The 25244-nt window shown below is 43.1% G+C and overlaps 1 pseudogene; it reads left to right on the top strand.

Moving 5' to 3' along the window:
• The first annotated feature begins 11196 nt into the window (after window positions 1-11196).
• Window positions 11197-12371, top strand: LOC114640983 (annotated as a pseudogene).
• Window positions 12372-25244: the final 12873 nt, after the last annotated feature.

The raw sequence follows: 25244 nt of genomic DNA, 5'->3' as shown, positions 1-25244 counted from the left end.
TTAACTAGAAATATGGGATGCGCCTTCTGAACAAATGAGATTTGAGCAAACAAAATTGTTTTATGTCCAAACTAAAGTCTATTTAATAAAAACCCTTTAATAAAGCTGTGGTCTAAGCCCAGTCCAAAGCAATGACATGTGATAAATGTTCCGCTTCTCATGGGAGCATTATAATCAGATCATAGAGATAAGCCAACACAATCCCCCCATGGTTTTAATGTTTAAAATTTACATGGTGAAACTCCACGCTGTGGCTCAGAGCCACAGGGAAATCAATACACAAATACAAATGAAGCAACACTGACTCCCTTATTTCTTATGGAGAGAATGCTGGCTGACTTTGGCCACACAGAACATGGGTGTCCATGAGCACACACTCGGACAGAGACTCGGACAGAGACACATTCAAATTTATCCTGGGAACTGATTTTAAATTAAAGCTTAGAACAATGAATTAAATAATCCCTCCACTCTGTTAAATGACTAAGACACTTATGTCTAAAGTATCCGGCTGTTCATACAGGTTTCAGGTTCATCTAAAAGAAAAACATTTTCTGAGTCAGGACCATAGTATGAAATACGTTGGTCTCCATCTTGAGGACTGCAGATCGTTTACAGGAAGACCAGAAACGGGACGGAGCAGTCCTTCTGGGTTCCTAAAAGATACTAGTGAGAATTTCTGCTGTGAGCCCAGAATTGTGGGAAAGTCCCTGGAATTCTTCAAGTCATAAACCATCCTTAAGACACTTTCAACATTTCTACATACTTTACTCAAGACAGATATATCTAAACGACTGTTTAGTGAACAGAAAGCCCATGTTAACAGGACTTACAAAGAACTGTGGTCTGTAGAAAATACATGGCTACTGACAAACAGCTTCATATGCTTGGAGCAATCCAACATAGCAGCAAGAACACATGTTCATAATGACTTCAGCCACATGCAAAGTTAGCTCAGAGGCTAGGCCATTTTCCCTCTGTGCTCCTAAGCGCATTGCTAACGCCACGATGTCACCACAGAGTCCAGGCGTTAACATTTCCCGATCTTTCACATCATTTGATGCCGAGAGCTTTTTAATCAGTCTTGTGACTATGCCGATGATTAAGCTCTAATTCTCAAAGGAGAATTATACTTTTTCTCCCCCCTTGTTCCTATTTCTTGATAGGTTTTTCTGGGGGGATGGGGGAGGGGAGTTTTCTGAGAAATGTCGGGAAAACTTGCCCGTTGTAAACATTAGGTTTGACAGGGGAAAGATTTTGGGAAAGCAACAGGGTGTTATGACAGCATTTTGCTTTGTTTTCAAAAAATACCCAGCAAAGGGATTCTTGTCTTAGCAGCACCAGATCCCTGCTTCACTCCACATGGATGGCATCTCTCCTTTCTCTCATTCCACATCTGGCTCACCCTTGGTCACATAACTGACTCCAGCTAGGACTAGAGCATAGTCCTCAAATCAGACTTAATGCAGCTCACCAGGTTCAGAGAATTCTTTGGGAGTTTCTACGATTAACACAACCCATCTCTACTTTCCAACACTGAGGTTCCACATCTACCCATTTAACTTATCTGGGCTCTTCCAAACGCCAGTCTTACTGCAATCCAGGAGATAGAAGAGGTTAAAACTTTCTGACTTAGTTAACTCTGCAGGCTTTGGTGACTCCAAGTAGGGCCAATCTACTGGGGCCTAAAAATCCAATACGTGTGTGATCATGGGAAAGTGGTACCTGAGACCTTGGAATGGCCTCAGCTCTGCTTAACACAGGATGAGTTAGTCTTCAGAAACCCAACTAAGGGCAGTGCCAGGCACCTGGCCTTTCTGGTCATATACAATTTGCCTGAAGCTCTGCAGAAGTTGTGGACAGTCAGAACTACTGAGGGGCAAAATCTCGACTGCTTGTGAGTATTTCTTCATCTCTTCCTCCCAGAATGAGTTTCCGTGTTGTTGAAAACATTTCCATAGGGAATGAAAACTGGGCCAGAATTCTCTTTTTCCTCCTGCTCTTCCCCCTTTTCCTCTTTCTGCTTCTTCTTATCCATCCTCACCTTGTCTTCCTCTCTTCCTCCTCCCACAGTATTTCTTTGCACAAAGAACAGAATGTTTCACAGTCTATCTATAGTCTCTGACTTCCCTCCATTTTCTTTGGGAACAGACAGCATAAACTATCATGCAGTGTACAGTGCACACTGTCAGCTGGTCAGCCTGTGCCCTCTTCCTCCCTTAGCTTGCAACCCTTCAAAGCTTGGTGCTTGCCCTAGTCACTTCTATGGCCTGTCTCTGTTACAGTCAGACACCCCCAAAAAGCCTTCTAGCTACACAGAATCCTTGCTTATTGAGTTTGAGATTCGCCTAATACATGAGCTACCCAGGTCCCCCGAAGTCACTGTTTATTTCTTTGAATGTGGACTGATTCTTTCTAGCATATAACATTCTGTTTTACATGTAAAATATTCCTAATAATTATAAGAAATAAATTGAACTGAATGTCCATTACAAACAAGCACATAACCAATGTTCTTACACATACTTATTGAAAAATAACCTTTAGCTAACCAAACGGAATACAAAGGAAGTATATCCTAGAATGTTTGTTGCCTATGGTCTGAATTATAAAGCACATTTGGGATCCTATAAAATATGTCTTTTAAAGGTTCTCGAGACTTGAGTGGAAAAATACTTTCAGGTTTTTAAAAATAATTTCGCATATGCTTATTTTACAACGTTTTCAAACTACAGGCTTAGCACTGTCAGAACAAATCTCATTTAAAAAAAAAAAAAAAAACTGTTTCCCATAGCATAGAAAACCCATAGAGGACATTTGCAACAAGAAACAAGCCCTCAGGCTTTACCCCTTTGTTCTATGCTTCCTGTATTACCTGAGTGACTTGGGACGCTGGAGCTTCAGATTGACAAGTAATTTGGAAAAGTATTCCTCCCATGTACATTAGATTCCAGAACCTCATTCGCTGGATAACCCAGATCTAAAATGTCTTGTAAAACTAGCCATTTGGAGAATAAAGGAGATAAACCCATTATTGTCCTCATTCCTGTGCCCAAATTCCTGAGGAGAAGCAACACAGGGTGGGGTAGGCATCTTTCAGCTTACAGTTGAGAGGAGACAGCCTATCGTAGCGAGAAGTCATGGGGTAGAGGTGCGAGGCAGTTCATCACATAATATCCACCGTCAGGAAGCAAAGAAAGATAAAGGCTAGGGTTCCGCCCACTCTCACCTTACCACCCAGGCTAATATCTCAGCCCATCCATGGTACTTTCCACAGTCAGAATGAGTCTCTCCTCATTGAAACCCTTTTAGACTCACCTAGTAGTGTGTTCTTATGGTGATTAGCAGAGGGAAAAGACAGACCAATATTAAAATCAAGGGCTTTAAAACCAAGAGCCCAGGGCCCGTTGTGGGATACCTCCCCTCAGGTTGTTGGGGAGGGTCATCCTGGGGACCCACAAAAGAATACAGGCCACTGTCTTGGGCACCCCAGCAGATGTTGATGGTACAAACCTATTGCTGAATACACAAACACCTTGGTCACAGGACATGGAGAGATCAAATGGACTCTAACAAGGAAACTTTCTGATAGCTAGCTTTCTCACTACCAGAAGGTGCTATGTAGGCTGCTGGGGCAGGAGAGGGGAAAACACCAACAGTCTTTCCAAGCTGTAAACACTGTGAGCTCTAATAATTTCCAGGGTAGTGAGATATTCCCATGAGTCCAGTGGTGGTAGGAGTGTTATGAAGTAATACTTTCCGAAAGGACTTAAAGCCTACTGGTACAAAGGAGGAAATGCATGCCTACTCCTTTAAATCTGGCCAAGAACCCATGGCTGAGGAGCTCATACACCCCAGGTATAAACCCATACTATTACTGTGCTGATAGGCATGGTATTAAACTCTTCCTAAGGGATGAACCCACTACTGTTACTTTGCTATGTTGACCTAATATCAAGGTGACCTCTGAATTCATATCAAATATGAGTGTATCTCTCAGACATCATTGGTTTCTTTCCACAGTGGACAGTGGCTAGTGAAGAAAGTCACATCTGGCCAAAGGACACGAAGTTGTCTGTGGAGTATGCTGACACAAATGGGGTATTTATATCTGCCCTGTGCCCACAATGAAGGGACTAGTCAGACGTCAGGGAGCTCTGGAGTGAAATAGTGTCTTTTGAACATGACAGGACCTTTGCAGTCACAAACTCAAAGCATCTGTGGTTGTTTGCCGGTTAACATTCCAGAGGGGCAGGGCATTCATGAGCCCCACCCCCAGCTGAGGAGCTATTGACAGTTGATGACTTCTGGAGGAGGGAATGTCCATATGGTGGTTTGAATTAGAATGGTCCCACTGGCTCATATGTCTGAATACTTTGTCCCCAGTTGGTAGACCTGTTTGGGAAAGATTAGGAGGCGTGGCCTTGGAGGAGGAGGTGTGTCACTGAGGTTTCAAAAGGTTCATGCAGTTCCCAGAGTCTGTCTGTCTCTCTCTGTCTCTGTCTGCCTCTGCCTCTGCCCCTCTCTCTCTCTCTCTCTCTCTCCCTCTCTCTCTCTCTCTTTCTTTCTCTCTGCTTCATGGTTATAGATAAAGGTATGAGGTTTCAGCTGTAAAACCATAAGGCAAATTAAGGACTTTCTTTTATACATTATCATAGGAATGTTTCTGAGATAGTTCATTTTCTTCATGAATGTGACTCCTGATAGGTGGGCCATGCCCCAGTGGATACCCCACACCCATGAGTTTATATGGAACACAAACTGAACTCACTCGGTTACTTTTTAAAAAGAGGACTCAAAGTTGGGGTGGAGGTGGAAAAGCAGGGAGTGGATCTAGAAGGAGTTGAAGAGTGAATGTGATCAAAATACATTGTATGTGTGTAAAAAGTTCTCAAGGAATTAATAAAAAATGTTATATTAAGCAAAATAACTGGGAGCTCAGAGTTGGGTAAACTGATGTGCACCTTAGATTCACCACAGCTAGCTGCTGCACCCTGAGCTAACTCATTCTTCTCTAAAGTGACTGTGACAGCCACTTTGAAGGGACATCGAGACAAGTAAATAAGCTCTCTTACACACTTTGTGAGAACAGAAGAATATCTTCCTTACAATCATTACCTCAACGCCAGGCAAAGTGATCAGCACATACTAGATACTCAAACAAATATCTGGGCATTCATGAAAATCTACCATAGTCTCAGGAAATAATTTTCACATGGAAACACTAGGTCTCACAGGAAACAGATCAGTGAAAGAAATGAAAGTCAATGGTGGCATTTTGCTCTGTTTAAAGGTGATATTCTGAAAAAATACTGAGATGATGAGAAACAGGTGAATGAACCCTTGAGCATGATGCTTTGGGTGCGTTGTAAGGGTGCCATGATGCTTTAAATGACTTCATGGAGAGGACCAGTCACTCCGAAGACCCAGCGCTGCAAAGTGCATGCTTCATTTTTAGGATGTGTTATGTTAACATTTGTATCCATGGACAGGTGAAAGGATTTGACCTTTGGTCTACATAATCCAGTCTATGAAGCATGTGAGATGAACTTCCACCAGACTTAGTCACTGGAAGAGCTTCAAGGACTTTTCCTTAATCTGTAGAGAGAGGGAGCTTCTGAAGAGAATGGTAAGAACCACTTAATTCCAAGATCTGCGTATTTCTTGCCATCCTCCCTGAAGTGTCTCTGGCTCTCCTTCTTCCTCTTCGTGGCATCGTCTCCTGCTCAGCAGTTACCAGTAGACAGGGAGGTGAAGAGAGAGACAAGGAACTGTCTTTTCCTCTGCAAGATTTCAGGAACTTCTTTTATTCCCTCACCAAATATTGAGCACCTAGGAACAGTTCTTGAGGGGGCCTCCAAGCTTAAGAGACAGGTGTCAGTTTTGGAGACCGAGAATGGCGTCAGCTGATCCACAAGCTGATTTTCTTCTCGATGCCTTTAAGGCTGTGGTTCTCAATCTATGGATCAGGGATGCTGACCGGGTAGGTTAGTGGAAAGTTATCTTGAAAATAACATATTTCTAGAGTATCACAAAAATATTAAACCAGTTGTAACCATTATATTAATACAAGGAAAAATATTATTAAAACCTGTCTTTAGTGGCAAGTTTGCCACAAAAAAAAAAACAAAAACAAAAACAAAAAAAAACAAAAAAAAACCCTGCTTGATTGAATGGTCAGACTTACAAAGATAGGGGAAATGGAAGGAGAGAAAGAAAGAAAGAAAGAAAGAAAGAAAGAAAGAAAGAAAGAAAGAAAGAAAGAGAGAAAGAAAGAAAGAGAGAAAGAGAGAAAGAGAGAGATTAATACATTGCTACAGCATCATTTCTTACTGAACAGATTAATGATTTTTTTTTCAGATGCTAAATGAAGAATTTGAAGAAACTACTCAAGTATTCTCTCTGGGCTCAGAAAACAGTTGAAGCATGTAAAAAGGTGTCTGACTCTCAATGTTACTTCTATTTCCCACTTGACTCTGGTAAGTCATTACTTTATTATTTTTATTCCTTGGTTAAAATAATCATTAATCGCAGAGAGAGAGAAAGAGAGAAAGTTTTCATCCTAAAAGCAGTTTGGGACCCAATTATTCACCTACAACTAAAGCAGGCCTTAACTGTAGCAGATAGCGTAGTTGTAATTGGACATTTGTCTGTCATACACAAGCACGGTTTTACTATGGCTGGAAGCATCGTTTAAGCTTACATAATGTGTATGTATTTGTCTGCATCGTGTATGATGAGTACAGTCTTGCATTGATCCCATTCTGACGTATAATCAAAGTCATTCAAGGTGACTAGCACTGAACCAGACACAGAAATGATCTGTTGTCTTCAGACCTCACTTTCCCAACACATCTGTGCAGACACAAGAGGTCACACCCTCCAAAGTCTGGAACACTTGAATTCAATTATGGTCGCTTTCAGCCAGCTAATTTGAAAGACATTACTTGATGATGTCATTGTCACACTTGTGACTAAACACATGAGAGGACTCTGGCAGCCAGAGCTCCTGATGCTGAAGCTCTGATGTGACCCTTGTTTCTCAGAAAGCTTCCCCTCTCATGCCATCCAAATCACCAGTTCTTCATACGCTTCAGCCAGAGCCCATCATTAGCAAGTTCCCAAAGGAACATTCCTCAGCATCAGAGTCCCCTTGAGAGACCAAGTAGTTGTGGCTTAAGACTCTCAAAATACAAAGAAATGTGCAATTTGTACAAAAGTTTGGACACTACTTCTACAGATGAAGGTAAGTCCAAGATTATAAACATAATTCCTACAGTTGAGAGGCCAAAAGTATACATTGAAGAGGGACTCTTCAAAGTTCTCTTAACAGTCTTACGTATTTCCAGGAACAGCATTTTGGACTGGTCTAAATTCACTAGAGAGTGAGGTTTAATTCATGTCTATTAGAAACATGAGAAAAATTGCCCAGCTAGAACCATATGTGTTAGTCCTTCAGTGTGGATGACCTCATCTAATACCAAGGCCAGTTTTAAATCAGCCCTGAGAACCCCTCACCTTAAAATCAACACAAGATGGGAGAATTGTAAGTAACTTATCCAAAGCCACATTGTAACAGAGTGAGTGGTGGGCCTTTAACTTGCTGCTATCCCTTCATGGAAGATAGTGAGTGGCCTTACTACCAGATAGAGCTGTATTAGTTACTTCGTGTCTGTGGCTGTGAGAAACTAACAGGACCAATCCAAATTATAGAAAACAGAGTTTACTTTGATTTATCGGTTCAAAGGGATGCATCCATCCTAGGAAGTAAGCATAGCAGAGGGTGGCAGGCACAGCAGCAGGAGCAGGGAACTGAGAGTGCACATCTTTAACACAAGCATGAAACAGAGAAAGGGAACTGGAATTAAAGCAATGCTACAAAAGCTCAAAACATACCCTTAGATTCATACTTCCTCTAGCATGGCCGTGCCTTCTAAACCTTCCCAAACAGCACTGCCAACTGGGGATCAAGTATTCAAATACCTGAGCCTATGAGGGGTATTTCTCATCCAAACACACTCCTTTTGCCTCCCTTTACTCCTTAAGTGTTCTCAAAAGATCATCCCAGAGCTCTTGACTTCTGTATACCTCCAAATATCCACAGAGCATGGATAAATATCTTTGAGAAAGAGGAATCGCTTAAGATGAGAACTTGGTACCCTGGTACATTCTATAGAATCACTGGGGCAAGTTGTGTTGGGTGACCACTCAGTCTCTTAAAGCTTTAAGGTCAAGTCCCTGGCACTGAAAGGGTCAGGAAGATGATCTCACAAGATCATTATCAGCCTGGTTCTTCAGTGATCTACCTATCCTCCTTAAATGCTTTAAACATTAAAATAGCTAAACAACAACAACAACAAAAACAAAACAAAAACAAAACAAACAAAACAGAAACAAAAAAACCTGTTGTCCTTATCCAGCCAAAAGTAACGGGTGCCAAGATCTTTCTCCCTTAAGAAGGACTATCTAGAGGCTGGAGGTGCAAGTTATGGCTATAGCACTTGTCCAGCATGTACAAAATTCGGGTTCCATCCCTAGTACTAGGAGGGAGATCAGAAAGGAACTGACACTATGCACTGGTTAGTTTTTGTCAACTTGGGATCGACTAATGACACCTTGGAAGAGTGAACCCATCTAAGGAAAGTGCCTCCATCAGATTGGCCTGTGAGCAGACTGTGGGACATTGTCTTGAACAGTGATTGATGTGGGAGGCCCAGCTCACTGTGAGCAGTGTCATCCCTGGGCAGATAGACGGTTCTGGGCTATGTAAGAAAGCAAGCTGAGGATTCCAGTAAGCAGCAGCGTTCAACCCTGGCCTCTGTTTCAGTTTCTGCCTCCAGGTCCCTGCCTTGACTTCTCTCAGAGATGGATAGTGGTTACCGGAGTAAAGAAGAAACAAGCCTTTTTCTCCCCAAGTTGCTTTTGGCCATGATGTTTATCATAGCAACCAGAAACAAAGTAACAAACGCTGACAACCTCGGCTGGTGTCTCACTGAGTGTGTAGTCCTCACAGCTGTCCTGTCATTCTTACCTCAGAGAAAAAGAGAATAAAAAGGGGGAGTGGGGGTGCAGAAGAACTAGCCACACAGCTTGAGCTCACCAAGACCTTATCAGCAGAGCTTGGATTCACACCGTTCACCTTCACAGAAAGAGGGGACAATATCTGTGGATCAGCTAGGTCACTAATGATCTCCTTGGGCTTAAAATTACATATGAGATATGCTTTACCTAACGGTCAGGTTTACCAAAACAAATCAGAAAAGGCAGATAGTGAGCACCTGTTATGGCTGCATGCAGAACCAGGGCACTCCAAGACAGTGTATAAATAACTCAGGCCCTGGCCATTCTTTTCTGGAGTAATCAGGCAACAAAGCAGGGGAATAATTAGAGAGAAGATACGAGTATCTCGGCTTGTCTGTAAAGAGCCTCATTCTTGAGGTCCTGGGGAGGAAGCAATAGACTTCAGTGAACAAAGGGAGGAGTCACACATGTGGAAAGACAGCCTGTGATCTGTCCCACTGAGCCACCCGTGTGGGCTGGGCTGCCAGCGGAAGCTTAATCAACAGCCAAGGGGCAAGCATCAATTTCTCTATGTGGCCAGGGTTAGCGTGATAAAGCACCTTCTTAAAGAGATGAACATTTTAACTGGGCCAGAGCTGTATGTGGCCTTAAAGATTTGCCTAATGAACCAAAGAGATTTCTCAAGGCTTTCAGGGCTCCAGCTGCCAAAGTCCAAACCCTGACAGCAATGAATTAGAGCCTGAGCAGGAGGTAACAAACATCTGGCAGCCTGAAGATGCAGAGAGCATCTCACGAGAATGGGATCAAGGGGTGGGGGTATAGCTGAGAAACTGCAAATAAACTTTGCTTTGACATTTTGTCTCTGGGAAGTTCAACAGGAGGAAATACAATAGCTGTACATAAATATATAAAGAAGGAACCTAGCCTTCAGCTACTCCATTACAGCCCTGACTTTTTCGCCTGACTCCAGTTTTGACACATGCTTGCTTTTACTCCTGAATGGATAAAAGGATAACGGAGTTTCTTATTCGTTCAGACATGAAGAGAAGGATTTGGTACCCTGAAGTCATTTTCCATGAAGAAAATTAATAATGACATGTAGCTACTCATTGCTTACAGATGCCCACCCTGTCTCCAAAATGTTGCCCAGAGATGGAACATCAAGCTGGTTCCCTGTGTCAACGCTCATGATGCCTGTTTCTAAATGAGAAGATGACAAAGAGATGTCAAAAGTTATTTGGACGATAAAATTTGTCACTTTCTTGGAAAATACTCAGCTCTGTGTGGGTGCGGGGTAGAAGGAGGCCAGGGAGGGTCCTTGTAGGACATGTGCTACAAACCTCTGATACTTGGAGAAAAGAAGTGCCCACTTCCAAAGCTTACACCATGGGTTAGACAGCTGAAGAGGACAAAGCATGGTTTAGTTCTCCATGCTATTGGTTAGTAGAACTGCCACAGTGAATAGCACATAGTGGGTGCCTTAGAGAATAGAATGTACTATCTCATAGTTCTGGAAGCTAGTATTGTGGGCCTAGTGTGGGCAAAACTGGTTGAGTCTGATGGCTGGGAAGCACTGTCATTTTTCCTGGATTCTGGCAGTTTTATAGGCTGGCCATTCATTGCATGCCTTTGGCTACCTGATTTCAATCTTCCCATGATGCTCTCTCGGTTTCTCTAGGTGTCCAAATTTTCCATTTTTATAAGGACATCAGGCATTTGATTGACACCAACCCTGATGGCTCCAGCTTTACTTTTCCATCTATAAAGACTCTACTTGTAAGCAGGGCCACCTTCACAGGGACAAGGGGTTCGGATCCCAGTGTCTTTGGGAGTTGTAAGGAAGCCCTTAACGCCAGATATCAACACTAGTCACCATTTTAGTTTCTTTTGAAATGAGCGGCGCATAAACACCAACCGCTGCCATTTTCAGAAGTTTACAAGCTGCCTTTGTTGTTTTCATGAACTTGAAGCGAGCTCTTCCGATATGGCCCACAGCATTCCCTCCCTTCGTCACTTTACCACCACAGACAGCCAAGGCCTGGGGCCTAGACTCTGTTCCTGAAAATGTAGAGATAACGCTCTAAGATCTTCTTTAATCTCACTCAAAAATTGGAAAGTCTAAGCTACCAGGATCACTTGGAGGCTTTGGTCAGAAGCAGGTTTCCCGCCAGTGACATGGACAGAGGTAAAGAAAACTGTGTCTCCAGGTCTGTTAAGACCACAGTTTCCTTAGGTCCAAAATGAATCTTGGTGACTGAGCAGATTCCTTCTCATAGCCTAGGATTGGCTAGCAATGGCCAGGCCCAGAGGGTCCTGTGTCCTTCCAACTCCCAGCATGTCCCTCCACAAGCACAGAAACTTGTCACAGGTCAAAAGCTGATGCTAAGGCAGTTGTCCAGCTGCCAGCATTCCTTGACCTGTCTTCTTGTTCAGTAACCCCCAGAAGAGTGAGCAGCCACAGCCTATAGCCTTGGGAAATAATTCTGAAAAGGAACAGGCATCCATACAGAAAACTGAAGACTCAAAAAAAAGGGATCAGTGGATTTTGGAAGACTTTGACATTGGCCACCCACTAGGAAAAGGGAAGTTTGGAAAAGTCTGTTTGGCAAGGGAGATGCAAAGCAAGTTCATCTTGGCTCTGAAGATGCTGTTTAAAACGCTGCTGGAGAAGGCAGGTGTAGAGCACCAGCTGCAAAGAGAACTGGAGATCCAGTCCCACCTCCGGCACCCCAGCATCCTCAGGCTATGTGGGTATTTCCGTGACATCACCAGAATTTATCTAATTCTGGAATATGTGTCTCCTGGAACAGTCTACCGAGTGATTGAAAAACTTTCCAAGTTGATAAGCAGAGAACAGCTACTTACTAAGTTGGCAAATGCCCTGTCTTACTGTCAAAAAGAGTCATCCACAGAGACCTATTAGGCTAGAGAACCTGCTTCTTGGGTCAAATGGAGAGTTGAAGATTTCAAGACTTTGGATGGTCTGTACATGTTCCATCTTCCAGGAGAACTATGCTCTGACACCTTGGACTACCTGTCCCCAGAGATGATTGAAGGCCGGATGCATGATGAGAAGGTGGACCTCTGGAGCCTCAGTGTTCTCTGCTATGAGTTCCTAGTGGGGAATGCCTCACTTCCAGGCACACACTTACCAGGAGACCTACAGAAGGCTATCACGGGTTGAATTCACATTCCCTGACTTTGTGACAGAAGAGGCCAGGGACCTTATTTCAAGACTGTAAAAACACAAGCCAAAGGCGGAAGTCCTCGGGCACCCTTGGATCACAGCTAACTCCTCAAAATCTCCAACTGGCCACAATAGCAAAGAGCCAATTAGTCAATCGTCTTAGAGAATCTGGAGCCATGGGCACTGCAACTGTGAGAAACGGCCCATCAAAGCCACTCATCGCTGCCCTCAGGGTACCTTGCTGAGTAACTAGTCCCCCACCCCCACCCCACCCTCTAGCCCCATCCTACCCTCTACCCCCATCTCTACCTATGCTCCAAGGTGTCCTTGTGGGGGGGTCTCACGTGGGAAAGTTACCAGTGATCACCTACATAGTAGCCTTCAAGTGTCTGAGTGTGTGTGTAACTTACTGAGTCACCAGGCCTGAGAAAGCTGTGGGAATGGATATGTAATATTTTAAGTGTTAAAATAAAGATTTGTTTACACTTTGTTTTTCTTAAGTGACACCCATTCAGGGCCCTCCTGTTTTCAGCCTTCTGAAGCCCACATGGGATTCGGATCCTCAACCAGTGTAATGGAGAACCACTGTCCGACCTCTGTCTTAGAACCTAACTCATGTGATTTTTGGATGTTAACGGCTGTTTCTTATGTTGGGGTTCTGTTATGTACATAACCGTGTTAAATATACAACTATATGTATAACAAAAAAAAAAAAAAAACCCTGGAAAGTCTGAGTGTTCAACTGAGTACAACTACCCTTTCTCCAGAAATCTCCCTGGGTCAAGTGCTGTCCTGGGAGCACAGAGTCAAACTTGAGAATCTTGCCGTTGACACACACCCACAGAACAAGGCCCAAATAAACAACTGTTCCAGACCCAGCTTCCCAGGAGGGCAAGATGGAGTGTTCCAAACCTGCAGAACTTTGAGTAGAGTGTTTTATTTTTTTAAGTGAATTTATTTTGAGGACCCGGAAATCCCCCAGCCTCGTGGCGATATTATAGTTCGCACTTCCTGTCTCGTGATTCAGGTCTGCTCGTTGAGTTCTGTGGCCTAGAACCTGCCTCTCTTCTGCCATCTCCTCTCCTTGTTCCACTCTCCTCAACCCAAAAAGAAGTAAATAAACGAAAGGAAAACATCCAAAATCTTTGTCCATGAAAACAGCCACGAGGTTTGGATCAGATGGGTGTTTTAGAAGTAGTGGCTTTGGCTTCTCCTTTTATAACAGTCTGTAATTAGGCATCAGATCTTAGGAAATACCTTAAGCTCTGGTACATCACGGGCCATAATACCCCTTTCAAAACTACATGGTCTCAATGTCTTTAACCCTTTCTCCTGGTCTTATGTTGATACTTATGTTGCTCTCCTGGGCCCTTGATCCTTTATAGTTTAAGTTAAGGGTCACTCTGATCATTTTTTCTAGAGCTTAATTTTATTAGATAATCTGTAAATTTCTCATACAGCTTTTAGATCGTCAGTTTTCTTAACAGTAAGACCCAAAGAGAAAAAACAAATAAAACTAAACTAACAGTTAGTCAAAAACTATATGCTATAGTGGAGTACATGTTGAACATACATGTAGGATACTCCAAAGAGCAACACTGTGGTGGCCTAGGAGGTACTGGGGCCAAGAGAAGGAAGATGGGGAGAGGTCTTACACTAAAAGCAGTAGTGTAGGATTGGACAGTGCTTGAAAAATAAGATGTGCTCCATAAATGTCAAACAGCACTGGCACTGACCGGATAGTGGTCTTTCCAGAAACAGGGTGCACTGATAAGGCACAGGGAATATGACAAGTGGCTTAGGAAATCCTGTGTCACAGGGGTTTAGGCAGCTTACCAGAGGAAGTGCCGGCATGACAAGCTTGCTAATGGGTCTCTAATTACAACATTAAACACCCTTGCTTCAAGACAGAAATTCAAGAGTTTGGGGTTGCTTGCTGGTCTTCTTGAGGGCTCTCTAACCAGCCACTTGAAACAGAGAAAGAATGGGTCACCCTGAGGGTGTCCTGCCACCCTCAGCTCTGGGGTCTACCCTAGGCTAAAATTATTGATTCATCTGACAATAGATCCATACAACTTCCTCCATGCTGAACATGCTAGGAGGCTCGTTAATGCCGGCTCACCCTGCCTGTCAGCTCCATGCCTGGGAAGGACCTGGGTTTTCTCACTTCTTCAGCCTTCTTTAGCCACGCCCTCCAACCCCCTTCTCCAGCTTCTCCCATTGCCAGTGTGCCTTTCCCCCCAAACCTGCTGAAGATGCTGCTCCGTATCATTGGCCCTCTCACTTCCCAGCCTGTCTTTTCCTTCAGCTGCCCTAATCTCATGCCTTCCTTTCTTCAACACAAACGGACTGATTTCCTCTTCAGCCTACTTCTGTCATTAAGTAACCACTAATGTATTCTCCAAATTCAATCTTCTCTCCTACCCGCATCTCATCTCCTCACACTCCTCATAAGCAATTATTCCTACACACACACACACACACACACAAATACACACATATACACACATATACACATACACAAACACACACATATACACACAAATACACAAACATACATACACACATACACATATATATGCACGTATACACACATATACACACATATACACATACACAAACATACACACACATACACAAACATACACACACATACACATGTGCGCACATACACAAACATACATACATATATGTACACACATATGTACACACACACTAACACACACACACACCACTCTTCATGCCATCATTTAATCTCCCAGTTGGGTCCTAGATAAACAAAATAGATGATATTTTTAATCTCCAATGGTAATTGATTCAGCCCCAAACTCCAAGGGCTTCTTTTGAAATTGTAATCTAAACTGGGGAGTCATTGTGTGAACATACACATACCCCTCTTTTTACACATTCTATCTAACTCATAAGCTCCAGTGCATGGGGTAGGCAAGGGAGATGGAATCTTGGGTAATAACAGAAAATTTCATGGAAATCCCCAGGCACTGCAGGGCACATACACTAAAAAGAATCAACTCCTAGAGACGAACACACACAGCATTTGCTGGATGAACAAAGGTGACGGGAAGGGCTGTGCTTATTTTTCATGATACAAACAATTCTATTGACTCTGTAAGTTTTCATTCCAAGACCTTCCAATATCATCCCGCATTTGATGAAGATGAAATGGAACAGGGTCATGTGTCACGTCACTTATGATAACTTAGCGTTATGGCTGGTTGGGAAACCAGACCAGGCATATGCGACTCACAAATTCACTCGCTATAAATTTCCAGCTCCTGTTTATAATGCACCTTTACGGAGAGAGCGGCGCCAATAACATTATATAGATGGCTCGTGAATGCTATTAACCACCCCGACTGCATGTTGCAAATTTAAAAGGGTTTTAACTTTACGGACAATCCATAGGTTTATGAATTGAAAGCCACTAAAATAAATCATCCTTGGTCATGAAAAGGGAGGAGGAAGGCCTGATATAATTTCTATTTGTCAAGGTATAATGATGTCACCATGCATTTTGCTCAGCACTTAAATCTCTCCTCGGCCAAATACAGCTAGACCCTTAATGGACAGCAAAGCATGGGCTTCTGAGTAGTTCTCGCACGGTTCTCAGATGAGAACAGAAGGCAAAAGTTGTTTTATCCCATCCTAAGCAATTCATTAGAGTGACAACCTTTAACATAGTGAGTAATAGTGGCACCCCAAGACCAAAAGCTCTGACGGTCTTCAGATGATCTCTGAGGACTTTGTAGGTTAGACAGCTTTGATCCTGTAGGTGTTGTTTGTATCCCTAACGTTGTTTATGTTTATCATTTATTTAATCAACAATATATTTTTATCACTAGAAATACAGGTTATAGAATAAGGGACTATTAGTAAAGTTTTACCTTTAATATAACATGTCTCTATTTGCATGGCTGCCAAATGAACAGTGGAGGGGATTGTTTGTAATTCAAAATACAAAACTTACGGGACTATGGGGGTTGAAATACGGTCTCCAGTCCAGTGGACAACTTCTGTGCCCTGGGAAGCAGACTACGTTACTAGGAGAAAGTGGTAGTGATATCAGAGACTGACAGTAGCCTTTGTGTTTGTGAGATCCTGGATGGATAGTAAACTTAGGAAAACTATCTTAATTCTGCCTATGCCAGCAGAATGACCATCTCTGTGACAGGGACAACAGTCTCAGCGCAGAGTTATTAGATAGCATCATTTCTTACCCCAGGATTCAGTGTTAGTTGACTCTGGATCAAATCTGCCAGAGTTCAGAGAAGGGTCTGCTCTCCTGAACATTTTGCTAGAGGAAAGACAGCATCCCCTAAGCTCTCCCTGGGGTCCAAAATAATTTGCTACTGAAACACTCCCCAGGTTCTCTGTTAAGCAAAGCTGCATTGTTGGGACACAGACTTTTAATTTCTCTGAGGAAAACACAACTCTCATTCCAACCTCCACACCTTCAGTGTTCTTTCCCCATCACAGAGGAGCCCGAGGGACTGCTTTTTTCAAGCTCACACTGCTGGAACCCAGCTCCTGAAAATCAGCACAAACAAGTAATTTCCATCTGGAATCAGGAAAGCAAGCTCCCAGTTTCCAAAGGGATGCAGGAACTTAGGAGGAAAAGAAGAGATGGATGTTCTCTGACACGCAGGACTCTTTCGTCTCAGCACTGACAGGAGAATGAATTTGAACCTGGCATAGCTATGGTGACACTTGAATAAGGACCTGGCAGGGCAGACCTGAAGCCGGTGACAAAGGCAACCCCAGCATGCTGCCAAGGGTCCTTCACCATGTGGCCTTTCTGGTGCTAAATGAGTTGGCCTTTGTCCTACTCTCCGTGTATCCATCCTTCAGCAGCTTCCGGGAGTCTACCTAGACATGAATCCAGGCTCCAGGAATGTCCCCTGCTCTTTCTTTCTAGAGTACACTCACACTGTGTGCCATGAAACACAACATTATGAAACACAGCATTTGGATTTAATTCAGAACTGAGGGTCTCAACCCTTTATTCTGAGTTAAATATCAATGACTCAATACAGGAAGTGCTTTTTAAAGAAGACTTAGGTTCAAATCCTACCTCTGCTCACCACCAAAGTCTTGCAACCTCTGAGGTGTGGTGACAGCAGTACCTGTCTCAACCCCTTCACAGAATTATAAGTCTCTGGTGAGATAAAGCATTGAACTTATATTATAATGCATGTCTGCATTTACTCTTTTAAGTTTTATTATCTCAAGAATACAGGTCCTTGGTCTTCCAACTGTCATGAATTTCTCCTGAATGATAAAGATTTAAATAAAACGGTCTTGTATACTTTGAGCTCTAGCTTGTCTTGTTTAGTTCCTTCATCTCTTTGTAGTGCATAGATATTTAAATGGTATACCTTTTTAAAACATTACCACCAGTTGTGTGGTACATGCCCGTAAGATATGCTGAAGAGGAAGAGGAAGGAAGTCACAAGTTCAAGGCTAACCTGGGCAACACATTTTAAAATATAAAATATTTATTTTTAATTTAATTATGTGTATGTTTGTGCTTGTGTGAGGGTGTGTGCATGTGTGTGTGTGCGTGTGTGTGTGCATGTGTGTGTCCGTAGAGGACTGAGGCATCTGATCCCTTGGAGAAGAAGCTCTAGGCAGTTGCGAGTTCCTCCGTGTGAGTGCTGGGAACAAAGCATGGTTCTCTAAAGAGCAGGACATGCTCTTCATCACTGAGGCAGTCTGCACCTTGTGTGTGTGTGTGTGTGTGTGTGTGTGTGCTTAAATTTTAATGTTTTTCGATTGGTTATTTTATTTACTTACATTTCAAATGTTGTCCCCCTTCCCGGTTTCCCCTCTGTAACCCCCCATCACATCCCCCCTCCTCTTTGCCTCTATGAGTGTGCTTCCCCACCTGCCCACCCGTTCCCATCTCACCGCTCTAGCATTTCCTCATGCTGGGGCATCAATCCTCCACAGGAACAAGGACCTCCCCTCCCACTGATGCCAGATAAGGCAGTCCTCTGCTATATATGTAGCTGGAGCCATGGGTCCCTCCATGTGTACTCTTTGGTTGGTGGTTTTGTCCCTGGATGCTCTGAGTGATGCCTTGAGTACACACAATAAATGGATTTTTTTTTCAGCTGTCTAAAAAAAAAAAAAATGTTCTCCCTTACTTTGATGTTCTGGATATGCTTGCTCCAGGGAGTGGCACTAATAGGAGGTGTGGCCTTCTTGGAGTAGGACTGGGTGTGGGCTAAAAGGGCTGTAACACTATGATCCTCAGAGAAAGCCTTCTCCCCCCAACCCCCACTCACTCCCAACCCATTTCCCCCCTCCTGACCTGGTGGGCCGCATTGCCTAAACACCTCTGAGGGAAGAGGCACACTGTGCATTCCACCTGATCCAGACTCCACCTTCTCTGAGCTGGTAGACCCCACCTGCTCTGAACTCCACCTTCTCTGAGCTTCCTAGAAGCAGTCTTCTCCTAGTAGCCTTCAGATGAAGACGTAGAACTCTCAGATCCTCCCGCGCCATGCCTGCCTGGGTGTTGCCATGCTCCCACCTTGTTAATACTGAACTGAACCTCTGAAGCTGTAAGTCAATCCCAATTAAATATTGTCCTTATAAGAGTTACCTTAGTCACGCTGTCTGTTCACAGCAGTAAAAACCTAACTAAGACACATATCTATGGCATTATACATAGGAAAACATATCCAATGTGGAACTGGTAAATGTAGACATGGGCCGGGATGATGGGTCAGGGTTAAAGTAGGCAAAGGCTACAGAAAATGGAACAAAAGGAATGTTGCTCAAAGGGTTTTATACTGTTAAGAAGAGCAAATGTTCTGAGCCTTCAACAAGTGCTTTATATAGACTTTGTATACTAATTATAATTATAGTTATATAGTTATAATTAGTATACAAAATATAATTATATTAAGTATAAAAATTATATTTATATTGTTAGTAGTATATATTATATATTAGTATATTATGTATAATATAGTATAGTATATGTAGTATAGTATGTATTATATATTAGTATATAATTTACTAATTATATAATTAGTATACAAATTATAATTATAACTTTTTACAAATTATATCATTTAAATATATTAGGTAGCACAGGTCACCCAAGGACTCAGTGTTTGGTATAATTTGTCGTTGATGAGAAAAAATATTACAGAAGCCGAAGACTTTGCTATGATCTCAGGAGCCTACTGTCTACCCAGTACACTCTGTACTTTTTGCCATTGTATCTGTTCCAGTCCCACTGGCTTCCTTGATGGTTCTGAATGACCCATGTGGAGGCCTTGGTGTGGCTGTTCCCTCAGCTTGGAGAGCCTTAGAGGTGGACATCCATGTGGCTAGCTGCTTCCCTTCCTTCAAGTCTATGTCCACACTTTTCCTTCCCTAGTAGGTCCCACTCTGGTTGTGGTACTTATTATCTTTTAATACACTACATAATATACTTCCTGATTAGTTGTTGTCATTTACTGTGGTGTCAGGCTCTGCCTCTCCTCTTGGGGTCTACCAGCTCAGAGAATGTGGAGTCCAGATCAGGTGGGGTTCACAGAGTGCCTCTTCCCTAGGGGGCATTAGACACTGGTGCCCACCAGGCCAAGAGGGGGGAAGTGGGTTGGGAGTGAGTGGGTGTTTGTGGGAGAAGACCTTATCCAAGGATCTTAGTGTTATGACCCTTTTAACAAAGGCCTTCTCCTATGACCTTTAATGAAGCAGTTCTCTCAGACGATTCTAGTTTGTTCATATTTCTTTATTCAGTGGGGGTTTGAACATATTCACTTTATTTGGGGTGAACCAAAGGTTATATAGTTTTGGGGAGAAGAGCATGAGAATAGCCAGGGAAGGAGATGGTCACTGGCTGAAAGCTGAGGTACTAAGATGACTCATTAGAACTGAGAGGTGTTCCAGGTGCTGCGTAGTGAATGACTACCTGTGACCGCCTGGTTGCCTGGTTACAAGCTCCCTGTGACCACCTGGTTGCCTGGTTACAAGCTCCGAGGCAGGCATGGAATCAGGGAGGGAGTTAGTTAGCACTACTCCTGCCTGTCTCAGAATGAGATTCTAATAGCAATTTCTGAGATTTCCAGGGCTTGGACATAGTCAACCTCATCTGTTCCAGGACAGTTTCTCTGGTGGCATGGTCCACAAGCCCTACAATTGACTAGTGTACATATGTTATTCAGAACAGTGACTGACATAGAGACACTCAACGTACTGGTTTGAACAAAGGAAGGTGCCAGGCATGATGATTCAGGAGGTAGTGGTAGGAAGGTTATCCTGGTCTACATGTGGAGTTCCAGTCTAGCCAGGGCTACATAACTTGTCTCAAAAAACAAAGCAAATAAAGAAACACACAAATAACAAAAAAGATGCTACACTGTGTGCAGTGTGGTGCTTGACTTCAGATCTGGAAGGAGGTTCCCAGAGAAACCACAGATAGCATCTGGAAATGAGGCAGACCAGAAAGGGAAGATGAAAGGGACTGGGGAAAGAAATGGACCCTGACTCTGGAGTCTGCTTGAAGGTCCACATAACCTGAGAGTAGAGAATTCCAGCATAATTAATATAATTACATAATTTGTTCTACGGGTTGTCTACACAGAGATAATTTTCCTTTTCCATGAAAATGCTTCAAACAGGAATTTTAAGGTAACAGCAAATCACACTTAAAATCTAATTGTACATAGCCTTTCTTCTTTCTCAGCTATGAATCTGCAATTTCCCAGAAGTCTCACTGAAACCTTACTTATAGTCTGTCCTTCAATGGCCTTGACCTTCAAGTGACCCCTTGTGGTGCCTGTTTTTTTTTTTTTCTTATGTTTCAATCCCATCAAGACACCTCCAAGGTCATCCCACCAAAAAAGTCACAGGAAAACTCTTCAGCCACTTTAGAGGTGCAGTCTGAGAACCATCAAAATACATACAGCTACGACATAGGGCAAATCTCCCATGGGAGGTTCACATCCAGCATTTGGGTGTGAGGTACTCTTTTCCTGTGTGTCTTTCTTTCTCATCACCCCTGTGCTCAAATCTGTGTTAAACAATCCCCTCCTCCTTGTAAAATTATCCATATCTGCCTCACACTGGCTCATCTTGAAATTCTCTTCTGGGACAAAGACAAGAGGCCTGGTTCCATTTTAGGAGAGGTCTGTGTCTCCTGCCCATGCCCCATTATCACTGAAAAACTATGGGTCATATATGTGCATATGTGTGTGTATACATACACGTGTGTGTGTGTGTGTGTGTGTGTAGGTGTATATGTATGTATATGTATACATGAGTATATCTACATATTTGTGTGTATGTATGTATGTATGTATGTATATACTTAAATATGTATGTATACACACATGCACACTCCAAGCAGGAGATGTTAAGCTGAGGAAATTTCCTCAACAACACTGTATAAGCTAATTTTCTGTCACAATAACAAAACTATATGAAGCTAGGCACTTTATAAAGAAAATGTTTTGAAGAGTAGAAGTCCAAGATCAGACAGACACATCTGTTTGACCCCTGGTGAGAGTCCCTTTGTGTGCATCACAAGATGGTGCAGAAGCAGAGAAGGAAACAGCCACACACAGAAGGACTGCATGTGTGGACAGCTTCACTTTATACAACTCACCTCTCCAAGAACTAACACCACAAGGCCTGCACCAACCCCTTTGTGGAGAGCACTTGCAATAACGTGATTGCCTCCTCCTATTGGACCCTATCACCTCTCTACATCACCAGGCTGAGGCCCAAACTCAAGCAATGAACCCTCAGAAGGAACTCACAAGCCATATCAAACCATAGGTGCCAGCATTCCAAAAGAGAAGAGGCCTACCAGGTCTTCCGGACCCAAACCCAGAATGAATGAAGGAGAGAGGAAGTGGCAAGAACTGCAGGTCAGGCGATGTTTGCAACAACCTTTCAGTTAGGTAAGATGAATAATAGGAACCTGATCTCTGTCTCTGTCTTTCTGCCTCTGTCTCTGACACACACACACACACACACACACACACACACACACACACTGCTGTGAAGTGAATATGAATGTAGCCTCTGCCCAAAGCAGAAGCTCCATAATGGAATAACATACCTAATCTGGTAGGGAAAACATTTATCAGAATTTAGCAAAATTCACTGACTCCACTAGTTACAGCTTCCCTGAGGTTAAACGGGTCTCCAAGTATGGGGGATGTGTGAAGCATGTGTGTGTGTGTGTGTGTGTGTATGTATGTATATGTGTACACACACACACACACATATATATATGTATATTATATATACCACAACAAGAAACATGCTGAGTCCTTATTTCCTGCCATTCCCCAGTCTCATCTACTGACAATAAAGTAAACTTAATTCTGTTATAAATTAGAAAAGCAGATTTTCAAGAAGAAGAAATTAGATTACTAATGATCAACAGGTGATGAAACTCTCCACACACTGTGGGGCCTTGAGGAGATTTTTACACACCTCACTGGCCCCGGAGGATGCCCCCGGCCCACACTTGTTCTTAGGATAGCGTCATGCAACAGTGGTTGAAGTTCATGACTCTTCATATTAGCAGGAGTTATTTCAACAAGCTCGTCTTTGAAAGAGAACATGACACCCTAAATGACAGTCTGCCCTGAACTGTTGGGAGCCCCAGTCACAACGACCACAGTTTCTATGAGTGAGGGCCTCTTGATTGATTAAAGCATATATCTTAAGCACCAATGTTAAAGTTAATGCAAAAGTTCAGAGGTGCAAAATAATTCAAATGTGCCCAAGTGGTAGAAATAACATCTCTAAAATCTCAGCAGTGAGTTATGGGTGTGTGGAATATTAAAAATGCAAAGCTAACTCAATTTGCATTTGCAATGCCCCCTAGCTGTTACTGGGGAGGAGGAAATTGCTTTCTGCTGGATTCAAGGGCAAACTACTTAGAGCTGCGTTTAAGTCAAGGAGGAAAAATCACTCATTTTTATTCTACCACTTAACTTGTGCTTATGTAATCTGTCTGGCTCTGGAGTCAGTTGTCTGATATTATTTTCAATCATAGAAAGAGAATATATAATTCAATCATTACACCTTTATTTCCCTTGCTCGGCCATCTCAGGGTGCTTTAACAGTGCCAGGAAACCCCAGCCCACCATCAATCACCACTCTGCTCCAAGACTATCCTGGACAGAGCACCAGCCCAGGTATCATTTTTAATTTAAGCATGGGGTGACATTTGGCCATCAAAAGGGGACAGAAAATGATTCCTTCATGGCCAACACCCATTTACCATTTATAAGCCATTTGTCCTCAGCAAGCAAATTCTCAAAGGATGGGCTAGACATAAACCTAACCTAGCAGCCAAGACATTGCAAAGCAACACCCCACTTTCAATGTGCTTTCTAATTCTCCCTTCTCCCATCTCTTTGCCTACCCTGCACACTCAACCTGGGTCCAGGAGATTATTCTTATCAGGATTTCATGTGGGCACACATGAACACTGGACACAGTGAACATTGTCTATGGTGTGCTTTGTGTCCCAATATTGGCATTTCATATAGCTCCCCTTCAGCTTAGCATTTTGGAGACAACTGGGAACCATTGGTTTCCTATAATAGAAGCCAACAAGAAAGACAGGGTAAAGGGCTTAAGCTGGAGGAAGGTCTGACAAAGATACAAATGATGCTGTGTTCTTGGGTGTGGCAAAGAAAATCAGCACAAGTAGTGAACCTCATTGGCCTGAAATCACATTCGGAAAACACAGGTCACTGTTGGTCCATTTGCCACTGATATCCCTGAAGTACAATGACACCATCAGTCAAAAGTGGCCTTGTCTCTGTTTCTTTGTGGTGGTCACATCTCATCAGAGCCACTGTGTGTCATAACTTGGGTGGTTGGGAGAAGGCAGGGAGATAGTTCAGAGGGTAAAGCTCTTGCCCTGGAAGAACAAGGACCTGACCTTGGAGGCTGAGCCCCCAGCCAGGCTTGGCAGTATGCACCTGTGATCACAGTGCTGGTCAGGGGTGAAACAGAGATCCAAGGGCTCCCCAATCTGATAGTCTAGCAAAATCAAGGAGCTCCAGGTACAGTGAAAGACCTTGACCCAAAAATAAGGTGGACAGAAAGATAGTCATAGAGAATGACATCTGTCCTGCAGTGGCAGTGCAGACCTTTAATCCCAGAATTTGAGAAGCAGAAGCAGGGAACTCTGAGTTCAAGGCCAGCCTGATTTACCCTCAGAGAGAGTTCCAGGACAGCCAAGGCTATACAGAGAACCCTGTCTTGAACCTCCCCAGTTCCCCCCACCAAAGGCATCTGGCATTAATATCTGGCCTTCACACATGCAGACATGGGTATACTACAGAGGCAAGCACATTTGCACACATGCATAACACACACACACACACACACACGCACTCCTGTACCCCTACTGCAGTGGCTCTTAAGCTCCTGACCTTTAAGAACTGAAGACCTCACACCCAGGAATTTTCTCCTATCAGTTATGGGAAAGGAAAGCTCTAAGGGTCTGCAGTTTATCAAGACCTCCACCCACTCCCACAAGGTGGTACTCTGGGTAGTTTGGAACTCTTCTTTGTGAAATGACTTTCTGAGTGCGACAGAAAAAAAAAAGTATGCTGCTGTTTCTCTAGTTAGAGTAATCAGCTCTACCCCCTCCTTCTCCTCTCCCCCACCCCATTACCCCTCCCCTTTACCCTCCCCCTACCTTCTTGTAGCCACAAGCTGTGACTAAAGGGGGCAAGGTTATTACTTGATCATTGTCTTATGAAATGAAAAATTCTTTTAAGAAGACTGTTATACTAGCTTAAGCATGTTACTTTTGCTTCCACAAACATATAGAAATTACTCCCCAACATCAAAAGCCGGACACATAGGATCCCTAGAGGGTAGCATTAGAATAATTGAACTGTAGATCAAACCTAGCTTCATAAAGCAATCTTCTGCTTTTCTAACACAGCATCCCTGGTTTTGGTGGTTTGGGACTTGGTGGTTCTGTATAGAATACTCAGAAAGAAGAAGAATTGCAATT

This window comes from Grammomys surdaster, unplaced genomic scaffold, assembly GCF_004785775.1.
Source record: "Grammomys surdaster isolate TR1022 unplaced genomic scaffold, NIH_TR_1.0 125861, whole genome shotgun sequence".
Lineage (NCBI taxonomy): Eukaryota > Metazoa > Chordata > Mammalia > Rodentia > Muridae > Grammomys > Grammomys surdaster.
The sequence above is the reverse complement of the archived record's forward strand: the minus strand, read 5'-3'. Positions and strand labels throughout refer to the sequence as shown.